This window comes from Vulpes lagopus, chromosome 4 (genome assembly GCF_018345385.1).
Source record: "Vulpes lagopus strain Blue_001 chromosome 4, ASM1834538v1, whole genome shotgun sequence".
Taxonomy (NCBI): domain Eukaryota; kingdom Metazoa; phylum Chordata; class Mammalia; order Carnivora; family Canidae; genus Vulpes; species Vulpes lagopus.
This window is the reverse complement of record NC_054827.1, coordinates 102573572-102584154: the sequence shown is the minus strand read 5'-3', so window position 1 is coordinate 102584154 and position 10583 is coordinate 102573572. Positions and strand designations below refer to the sequence as shown.

Genomic DNA, 10583 nt, shown 5'->3' with positions numbered 1-10583 from the left:
CTCAAGTCTAGACATAAGGATTAAGGTACCACACTTTGTTTTAAAAATGAGGTGGGTTAAAAGAGAAGGGAGGCCAGCAGTAAGGTGATGTTGTGCATGTGTTCCTGAACAGCCACTGACTCACTGTGAGCCCCAGAGACTCAGCCCATAGCTCAGCACACACGTTCACTTAGCATATGGGACTTGTCTTCAAGAGAAGCAAGGAGGTGCCACACCTCCGAGGTGGCCACAGGACCGGGAAGGGAGAGGGTCTGTATCAGCTTGTCTCCTTCCCATCTCCTATTTTCCATGGGTCAATGCTCAGCCTCTGTGGAGCTGGCCACTCTGGGATCCAGACCTCATAACCTGCAGGTAGTGTTCATCCAAAGCTGAGAACGGAGGGGTGATTCATATGGGTGAAAGCCTGGGAGAGCAAGAGGGAAGTGGTCAAAGCAATCTGGGAACATGCCCAGGCTTTAGCTCCATTACACCTAGAGCTACTCCCCATGCTGGGCTAGTCCCATGGACCAGTGGAGACACAGCCCCACCAATAGTGCAGTCATGCAGCTCTGCAACCCTGCCAAGATATTGTAGCTTCTCAGTCTGCAGGTTAGGAAGGCAAGGGTCATAGGCCAGGACAGAATGTGAACGGGGGAAGAAGGAGGAGTTACTTAAGAAAAATGACTGGGTACTAGAAAGAGCTGAAACCTTATCATCAACTCAACCTTGGTTCAGATCCCATCTCCATGCTTACTGCTTATGCAACTTTGTGCAAGTCACTTAACTCTCTGAGCTAACTTTTCCCACCTCAAATAAGGATAAAAACAATCATCTAAAGAGATGTTACGCCAGGAACATCTGGCACAGCACAGGGCTCTAGTCACTCATCAAACGTGAGTTCCTGCATGCATCATAGATCACATATCAATATCCAGTAGGGCCTCACATTGCTTAATAAATAATATTTGTTAGCAGGTCATTGCCTGATAAGCTAAGAGCAGGAAAGCCAAGTCACCATAGTCAAAAGAACACAGCACTGCCTATAAATAGCACGGAGACGCAGGTATGAGCATGCACAGATATTCACAAATGCTCTGGGTACACACGGTAGTCTCTGTGACTTTCCCCTACAACACATCAGCCACTAAAGAGCTCAGAAACTCAGCTCCAGGATAAGTTGCCTTCCTTTTTTTCTGTTTTGCAAGGACAAATCTGACAGAAATGTAGAACCCGTGTAGGCATTTACGCAGCCCATGCAGCAGGGAAAGCCTTCAGCTCTGCCATGAAGGATAGACTTGACGACAACATCCACTATACAGATGAGCCCTCAAATTAGTGCAGGAGCCTCGAGGCCTCAGGCTCGGAGGAGAGAGGCGTCCACCGCTCTGCCTCTGCCACCGGCCACGCCGCCAGGGGCATCCATCACAGTAAGTACCAGAGGAACAACACCTCTGATACCTCTTCATTGGGCCGCCGGCAAATGAGGTACTAGATTAGGCCTGACACCGGGCAGAGCGGGAGCCGAGGTTTGCCGGGTGTAATTAATTGGAACTTCGCCAGCTTGACAAATTGGGATGATGAATCTATCGTGTATGAATAGGGAAAAAAATGCATAATCAGTCAAAGATTTAGTTAAGACAGCTTTACTCTGACTCCCTGCCATAGCTAAATCCATTAAGGTAAGGAGACATCACTTTAAAGAAGGCAATGTCCTTCATCTGTTCAATTTATAACTTTTTGTTCTTGAATTTATGAGAGAAGTCAACTCAGATTTGCTTGACTTTAAGAGAAGACGAGGTTTCTCTTGTGAGTTTAAAAAATAATTTGTCTCCTGTGTCTTTTAGTGCAGTGGAAATACGGGTAAATAGACTTGGGGGTGGAGGTTGCTCTCAATTCTATAAGGCATTTTATTAGTACTTGAGCCAAACCGGCCACTTTGCCTCTGTGGAGTTGGCTTTATGCTAAATATAAAACGAGAAACTTTTTTCATCAGGTTCCTCCCACACACCCCTGTTTTCTGGATCCCTGTTTACAGACTGTGATAGATTCAGCAGTAGGTGGGTGAGGACTGCTTTCTGTTCTAATTGGCAGGAGAAATCATTTTTTAGTTTCTTCTACATTCAGGTTGGGTCTACTTAGGAAAAGTACCAATTAGGTGATTATCTAGCTAATTTGACAAATGTTTTTAAAAAATCAAACTAGAAATCAGCCTTCCCATTAAAAAACAAACAAACAAACAAGCAAGGAAAAACAAAAACAAAACAAAACAAAAAACAACTTTAAATTATTGACCAGATTAACCAGATGGTTATGCCCTAGGCAAAAAAGACACCGCTTCCAAGAAGAAAGAGAGGAAGGTTCACACATCTCTAATTCCTCAATGCATGACTTTGCAGGTATTAATTAGCTCATGGCCCTCAAATCTATGGGATTTTTAGAAATGTTATCTGTGTGTCAATACTACTACTTACCCTTTCTGCTAAATAAAGAGGTGATTCTGCTGGTTTGTTTGTTCTTATCCTTTGGAAAATGGAGGTTCTCTCTGGCTTTCATGACCAAAGTCTTGGCAAGCATTAATGACAGTGGAGAGAGACAAACAGAAAAGAAAGACAGAGTCTAGATTTCAACCTGGACATGAATCATTTTCACCCAATGCAGAGCAAAATGCTAAGACAGTAGTATAATTAAAATGCCAAGACCTCACAGGCAACCCCATAGACAACTGAACACAAACATTGTATGTGCCCACTGAGACAGGCCCTCTGTGTGCCACCGGATGCTAGTCACCTGTACACACGGGCAGAGGCGGGGTGGGGCAGAGAGGAGCTTCTGGAAGCAAGTGGACTGCAGCCCATTCATGCATGAAAAAGCATCTCGTTGTTGTTTAGTAAGGCATGAAGGAAAGGGATTGAAGGAAAGAACCCACCAGGCTACACTGTGACCACACCTGGGCTGCAAGGGCAAGTTACCAGAGAGCTGCTGTCGCTTTTTCCACCCCTCTGCACCAGTGCAAATGTCCTGTAAAAAAGATATGTGTGAAACTCACTAAATACCACTTTGGAAATGGAGTCTCCTGTAATTTGGATCACACCTCAGCTTCAAGTGGCAAAATGCCTTTCCTCGCTACCCATAAAAACTTTTAATGTTCAATGAAACTTAAGAATTAGAAAGTGAGAAAAAAGTTGAAAGGTACTCGGTTTTCCTTTTGTGGGTCTTTTTTACAGTCTTTTTCAAAGGATGTAGAGACAGACGCAGGCAGACACACTGATTTACAGGAGTGCAGGAGAGGAGAGGCCCCTCAGGAGACCACTCAAGTTACAATTAACAAAGGGTATGATGTTTTGCTGGAGGCACTAGAATTTAGACTGATGAAGATAATCGCTAAGCGGATTGGGGCTGCAGTTAGCCAAAACTTTGCTTCTCCTCCTTTTCGAAATCTGTCTTTCTTTTAAGTTAACAGTATTGCTGAAGGGTGGCAATCTTCTCTATTCAATTTTTGTCTAAGCCAGTCCTACCTTCATAGCTATCAGAGGACAGGAAAATTTACTCTAGAATAGTACTTTTTATTTTTAATTAATGTGTCATCACCCATTATCTCATTTAATCCTTCCCATCTCCATGAAGCAAAAAGTGATTTTTTTAAATGGGGTTCAGGGACATTAAGAGGTACACCCAAACCGTAGCCGTAGGTGTGTAGCTGGGTTCCAAAACCAAGGCTCTCAGATTCCAAATGCCAAGGCCTTTCTAATATCCTATAACACAGTCTCCCCATAATAATTAATCTCCCTGTCTTTATAGTTTTTAAATTTAGTAATTTAAAAAAGCCGTCTGGGGTATTATACTGTATGTTGACAAATTTAATTTAAATAAAATATTTTTAAAAAATAACTGTCTGTGTGCCAGGCACTGTGCCCAGCATTTATCTTAGTTAATCCTCACAACATCTCAAGCAAGTATGATGCCCCGCTCTGCACCCCCCTACCCTCTACCAATGAAGACATTAGTGCTGATAGAGGGAAAACACCATGACAGAGTTCAGACTGTGCCTACCAGGGCCCAAGTCTAGCTTCTTAACCACCAGGTTCAGGTCACAGGTCACAATCCATTTCCACATCATGTCTGCTGTCATCTTGATGGGCCATGTGGAAGCAGTTAAGTAAGATGTACAGCAGGAAGCAAAGATAGAGAAATTGCTCTTTCTTGCCTCAGTCTCATAGGGCTGTAATTGGGTTCTAAGGGCTTTGTATATCTTACAATCAATTTTTTTTCTATATGAACCTCTTTGAGCAAGTTTCTGGGGCTTGCAAGCATTTTGCCCTGATTGAGATCTTCAACAAACAGTAATAACAATGATGATTCCAACAAGGACAGTGACAATGGCCTTACCTTTCATGACATCATACACTCTTGAAGAAGGTTAGCCCTGCCCCCAAGTACAGCTACTTATAATTCACTGACCTCATAATGAGAGCCCTACAGCAATAGGATAAATGGACATTCTAGGGCCTTGTCCCTCTAGACCCTTGGACCAGCAATGTCAGCACCACCTGGAAACTTGTAAGAAGTGAAGAAATTCAGGCCACACCTCAGATTTAGTCAAAATCTGGTGAATGGCCAGGTGAATTATATGGACATCAAGTTAAGGAAGCACTACCCTGGTAATAATGCCTGCCTAGTGAAAAAAGTGCCCATTGGCCACCCTCCTGGTCACTAGAACGAGTTCAGGTGATGTGGTTGGCTGAGCACATCTTCCATGTCTCCCTCCTGGCTCCCCACACACACCCCCAAATTTGAACACTAATTTAAGAGGACAATTTCCCTGCTGAAAGTGGACCATTCTTCGGTCAAGGAGAAAGGACTCAGCCTTTCAAGCATTGGCCATTTGATCCTGGACCAGTTTGCATGGCCCCATTAGTTTACAGGATGTAATATCCAATTCCCAGATTATAAACCCTCAAAGGGTTCTGTCCAGCTCCTGACACACCAAATAAACAAGTCTATTAAATTTCTGCTGCATATTTTTTCAGCTTCCACCATCCAAAAAGCTAGTGGAGGCAATTTGCAAAGCACAAGGAAAACTAAATTGCAACCATGCAGCTTTCATCTTCCAGCAACCTGATGTTCAGTAAAAGGGGAATAACCACCCATCCCAGGGTTTTAATGAGACAATAAAGAGTTGAAATTATGGATTTCATAGAGTCAGAATGAGAATATGTATGCTATATACATATTACTCATTTGTTCATTTGTTCATTCCCTCTTTCATTTACTTTTTCCAATTACCCTCTTCTGACAGGACAAAAAGAGACAGGAGTTTTCATGCTACAAGTCTGGATAAGGAGACGAGACAGGAATTGCCAAAGGCACAACATAATGGATCCATGCTGACTTTCAGGAACAAATGACAAGGTTTCTTTTCAAGCTCTTTAATTGATTTGAAGGTGGATGAGAAAGTGTGATGTGTGAATTAAAGCAAAGAGGGCAGATATTACAGTCAGTCCAAGTGTCTCACACACTGGCTGTGCCTTAGTATCATGTGAGTTTTTTTTGAGCTGCACATCTATCAAACCTGAATTCCACTACCTGTAAGATGGGGGCAGCACCCTCCTTGTGGGATGGTTCTAAGGATCAAGGAAAATGTCATTTCAAATCATTATTTCTCCATAAAGAAGACATCTCAGGATGCCTGGGTGGCTCAGTGGTTGAGTGTCTGCCTTTGGCTCAGGGCGTGACCCCAGAGTCCCATATTGGGCTCCCCACAGGGAGCCTGCTTCTCCCTCTGCTTCTCTGCCTCTCTGTCTGTGTCTCTCATGAATAAATAAATAAAATCTTTAATAAAAAAAAGGACTTCTCATGACTGTTAGTACCTACCAAGGGCCTCCTGAAGATGGAGCACCCCAGGCCTGGCAGCCCCAGGTTGTGATGACATTTAGGCCTCAGGTTCATAAAGATTAAATGAGTTAAAGATTGTGACTGCCTTAGCATGGTGCCTGAATACTATCTGCATACTCGGTGTTCGATACTGTCATCTTTGTGGTGACACAGACATGTTCACATCCCAGCGACACTCTAGATCTGTGACCTTGGGCAAGTTTATGGATGGATAAACCTCAGAAAAGATTTGATGCACCTAGCCAAGGTACTCAGTCTCCTTAACCACTCCATGAAACTGTTTCAAATACTATATGAGAAGACCCACTGACAAAAAAGTTGCCAAGATTTTTCCTTTTATTCCCCCAGTCCATTCTCTGTTCTGCTCTGTGCCCCTAGAGATTAACCCTGATGAACCACACTCCCCACTCTTTTGGTGGCTGACTTCCCTTTGAGTTTGGCCAATGCCAGAAAAGGAGGATGGTGAGAGAGAGAGAGACAGAGAGACAGAGAGACAGAGAGACAGGAGTATTTCTTCTTCATGCCCTCCCTGAATCAGTGCAGCGTCTCTGGACACTATTAGCATCCTCCATGGCTGTGGCTTTGTCAAGTGATCTTTCTTCCAGGGCACCATTTTTAACCAGGTTATATAACATTATTTCCTTCATTTTCCACTTTGCCCTCTAGTGGCAGCAGCAACCCGCTGTTGCCAAACTCAGGGTGTATCAACATTTCTGGTCTGGTCCCCTTAATGCTGTCCATTCCTTTGAAGGTAGCCCTCTCTTGAAAGTTTCTTTATGGAAACACCTCACTGAATTTTTTCCTTCCCATGACCTTCTATCTATCAAAATACTGAACCCCAAAATGATGCTCAGTTTTAAGACTACCTGTCCAGACAGCTGCCCATTCTGTGGAACTGCTCTGCAGCCCCTTTGGAAGAAACCAAGATAGAAACCTAATCTATTTTCACTCAGCATAATACCCTCCAGTTCCAACCACGTTGAAGTAAATGGTGGGTATTTGTCATTTCTAATGGCTGAGTAATATGTTCTCATTCATTTGGGGAATATGAATAATAATGAAAGGGAATAGAAGGGAAGGGAGAAGAAATGGGTAGGAAATATCAGAAAGGGAGACAGAACATAAAGATTCCTAACTCTGGGAAATGAACTAGGGGTGGTAGAAGGGGAGGAGGGCAGGGGGTGGGGGTGAATGGGTGGTGGGCACTGAGGGGGGCACTTGACGGGATGAGCACTGGGTGTTATTCTGTATGTTGGCAAATTGAACACCAATAAAAAATGAAAGAAAGAAAAGAAAGAAAGAAAGAAAGAAAGAAAGAAAGAAAGAAAGAAAGAAAGAAAGAAAGAAAGAAAAAGAAAAGAAAAGAAAAGAAAGAAAAGAAAAAAAAGAAAAGGAAAAGAAAAGAAAAGAAAAGAAAGGAATGGAAAGGAAAGGAAAGGAAAGGAAAGGAAAGGAAAGGAAAGGAAAGGAAAGGAAAGGAAAGGAAAGGAAAGGAAAGAAAAAGAAAGAAAGAAACCTAATCTAAAGAGAATGAAATCATAAGCTGGATGGAGCCCAACAACAAATGTTCTCTGGAGAATCTGTGCTAAGAGAAACAGAGACTATATTTGTAAATGGTGGTGGAGGTCCTGCCTGACAGAACAGAGAATGAGAATTTGGGGCAGGAAGAGAATTTACCGTTTTGCTCAATATTAGTAGCCCAATGGCCATGGTACTACTTGGAATGGGGAACTCCCCTAGTTGGTTCCCAAGACAGAGATGTGGCTAACACAGGAGGAAGAGGGACTGGAATGGAGGCATGCCACCAGGATGAATGTTATTATCAGTGACATGGTAATAAAATGAAGTAACAGTGCACAGAATTCCATAGAGCTAAAGAGTAGCCTTAGTGTTGGAATAATCTAGCCATCTGACTTTGGGCAAGCCATGGGATCTTTGATTCTTCATTTACAAGATGAAAGGGCTATTCTACAGGTGAATCTCAAGATACTGTGTATCTCCAGAGTTATCTATTTTAGGAGTTAGATTTTTCCCTCATCAGCCCTAGCTACTGTGATCTGCCACATTTCTTCCTTTCATTTGCTTCCTGTTTTTAGGTCTACCCAGAAAACTCTTCTTCTGAAAGGCAGCTTGGACTTTAAAGCTGTTGACCTAATGCTGTAGCTGATGAAAGTATTTCCATGAAGGGATGCAGCCAGAATCAGATTTGCTTTTAAGACTTTGACCTTTCAATGGTCACGCTTGAGCTTTCTATCTCCGTCTTGTTTATCTATGTTGAGAATGAGTTTAATGTTTTGAAATGTTGGTGTCGGGGGAATGTTGATAGAATTCTTTTACAGAGAGACAATGGCCCACATGTAAGGAATATTTGCTTTATCACTAGTTCGGTTATTAACTAGATCTGGGAAAATGGAGCCTTTTGGGGTGGGAGGTCCTTTTTTTGTCTCTACTGTTTGTTTTAAAATAGTCTTAAAAGCTCCAGTGAAAATAAAGCACAGAAATGTGAAATATGTCTTTGGATTTTCATTTGCATATATTTAATTCCTGAAGAGTAGAGGGGATATTGGGATTGTTGCATACGCCCACAGTTGAAACAGAAGATTTTAGTTCTCTCTTGGAGCCATGACATTAATATTGTTACCTTTAAAAATAAGTATTTTGGCATCAGATATCTGCCACGTATGTTAGAGTTTCAATTTAAATTTGCAACTTAGATGACTATTTGGTTATCATGAGAATATATATTCTTATAAAGAAACTATAAAATATTATTGCTCCTCCAGTTTGCAAAATTAACTGGAGAGGAAAAAAAGTAGTTAGTGCAACCATAAGGCTCTACAGCAAGTGAGAGGTAAAAATATAATTGAGGCTCAATTTTAAAACTGAACAATATCATAAATAAATCAAATTTTAAAGATGATTATTTCCCCCACTCCTACTTAAATCTGAAATGTGGTAGCTTATGTGTAAAGTTTTTTTTTGGTTCAAATTCTTTTGTTTTCATTATAAATTCTAAGTGCTGTTAAAAATTATATGGCAATGCAAATTATATATTAAGAAGTATAACAAGGGACTTTGGCTCAGAAATCAGACTTCTGGGAGCATAATTTAAAGAAATAACTGGAGAAACAAAATCTATGGGGATGAACATATTCATTTTCACATTATTATATGGAAAATTGGAGAAAATTTATAAGTCTAACAATAAAAGTAAAACACGGAACGTAAAACTAAATGGAATGGCCTAGAGCCATTGACATGTAACAACATGGAAAACCATTGATATATGAATAAAAAGAATTTTAAAAAACCAGAATACAAAATTATATGTTCATTATCACTGTAACCATGTAAAACTGTGATTAGATCTTTTAAGGGAACATGTAAAAAAGAAAACTATTGTATTTGATTGATGAGATTACAAGTAATATATTTTAAAAGGAAATCCTTATTATTGTTAAAAAATTGCTCTTTAAAACTTGAAATAGAAGATTGAATCTAGAAGACAAGATTCTCTGACAGGGCTCCATGAAGGGAAAGAAGTGAGTATTTATTTCTATATTAGGGATTCCTGGTTGCCAGAAACAAAACCTCACTCAACCCAGTTTAAGCCAAAAAAAAAAAATTTATTGCAAAGAAATGATATGAATTCAGAAAGAGAATCATAGCTGGACTGCAGAAGAAGGCTGGGACAGAACTAAAAGCAACGGCACTGGCCCATCACATAGCCTCATAAGCCCCACCCCTTATGAACAAAATTTTGAAATTTTAAATACCAGATTCAATCATTCACTTGCATAACCCTGAGAGTCAGTGCTCCACTGACTCACCTTAATTCAGGCCCATGTGTTCTGTATTTAAAATTGTGCCATTTTGTTCATCATGGACTTCTTGCATTATTTTTTATTCATAAAAAATACTATAATAAAGTATTCTTTGTCTTAACCAATAGGGGGGGTTGTTTGTTTGTTTTAACCACTCCAATTTTTTGCCCTCTGAGAGTGCCTCACACACCTCATGCTAATTCCTGCCCTGCCCACACAGTGTTTGCAATTCCTCCATCCAAGCCCATCCTTGCATCAGGGTGCTGTTTCCCAACAGGCTTTGTTGAGATCATAGCCCATTATGTGATAATATCAGATGAACCAATTAATTGGTGTTTTCATGCCAGACCAGTTGTGTCCATCAGATAAGCTGAGAGCAAGCAACAAGGCATAAAACTTTTTGTTTAGGGAAAGGATGGAGATAGGAAAAGCCTACCAGGGAAGCTCTAGGCCTTGCAGGGAAAGAATGAGCCAGAGCAAATGTACACCATTTTTATAGCCTTTCAGGGCATAACTCAAACCCTGTTCTTGCCTTCCTTTCTACCACTTCCCTGTTAGGGTGACAGTGAGCTGTCAGGGATGGCATACCCATGACAGAGATGGATTTCTCCTGTAAGAAGCAGCCTACCACGGAGACTCTTGATGGTACATCGCAGCCTTGGCTTCCTTCTGACCTCACCACCCCTGGGCACCCAGCTCTGTGTTCCTGGAGCCCAGAAAAGCCTCATCTCCCAACTACAACTCTAGCCCACAAGCCCTGCATAAGTCCCAGATGCCCTCACACATACTGATTGTTAAGGCACATCAGGAGGAGAGATGATGGATGATGCTTGCTTGGTTTTATTCAAAGTGTGCTTCCCATTAAAGAGAAATGTCATTTGTGCCTCA

The 10583-nt window shown here is 41.4% G+C and overlaps 1 long non-coding RNA gene across 1 annotated transcript; it reads left to right on the top strand.

Annotated features, from left to right (window-relative positions):
- Positions 1-1105: 1105 nt before the first annotated feature.
- On the top strand, positions 1106-10369 carry LOC121489057. The gene is made up of 3 exons (XR_005987258.1): positions 1106-1406; positions 5276-5388; positions 10254-10369. It is a non-coding gene; the product is annotated as an uncharacterized LOC121489057 (long non-coding RNA).
- Positions 10370-10583: the final 214 nt, after the last annotated feature.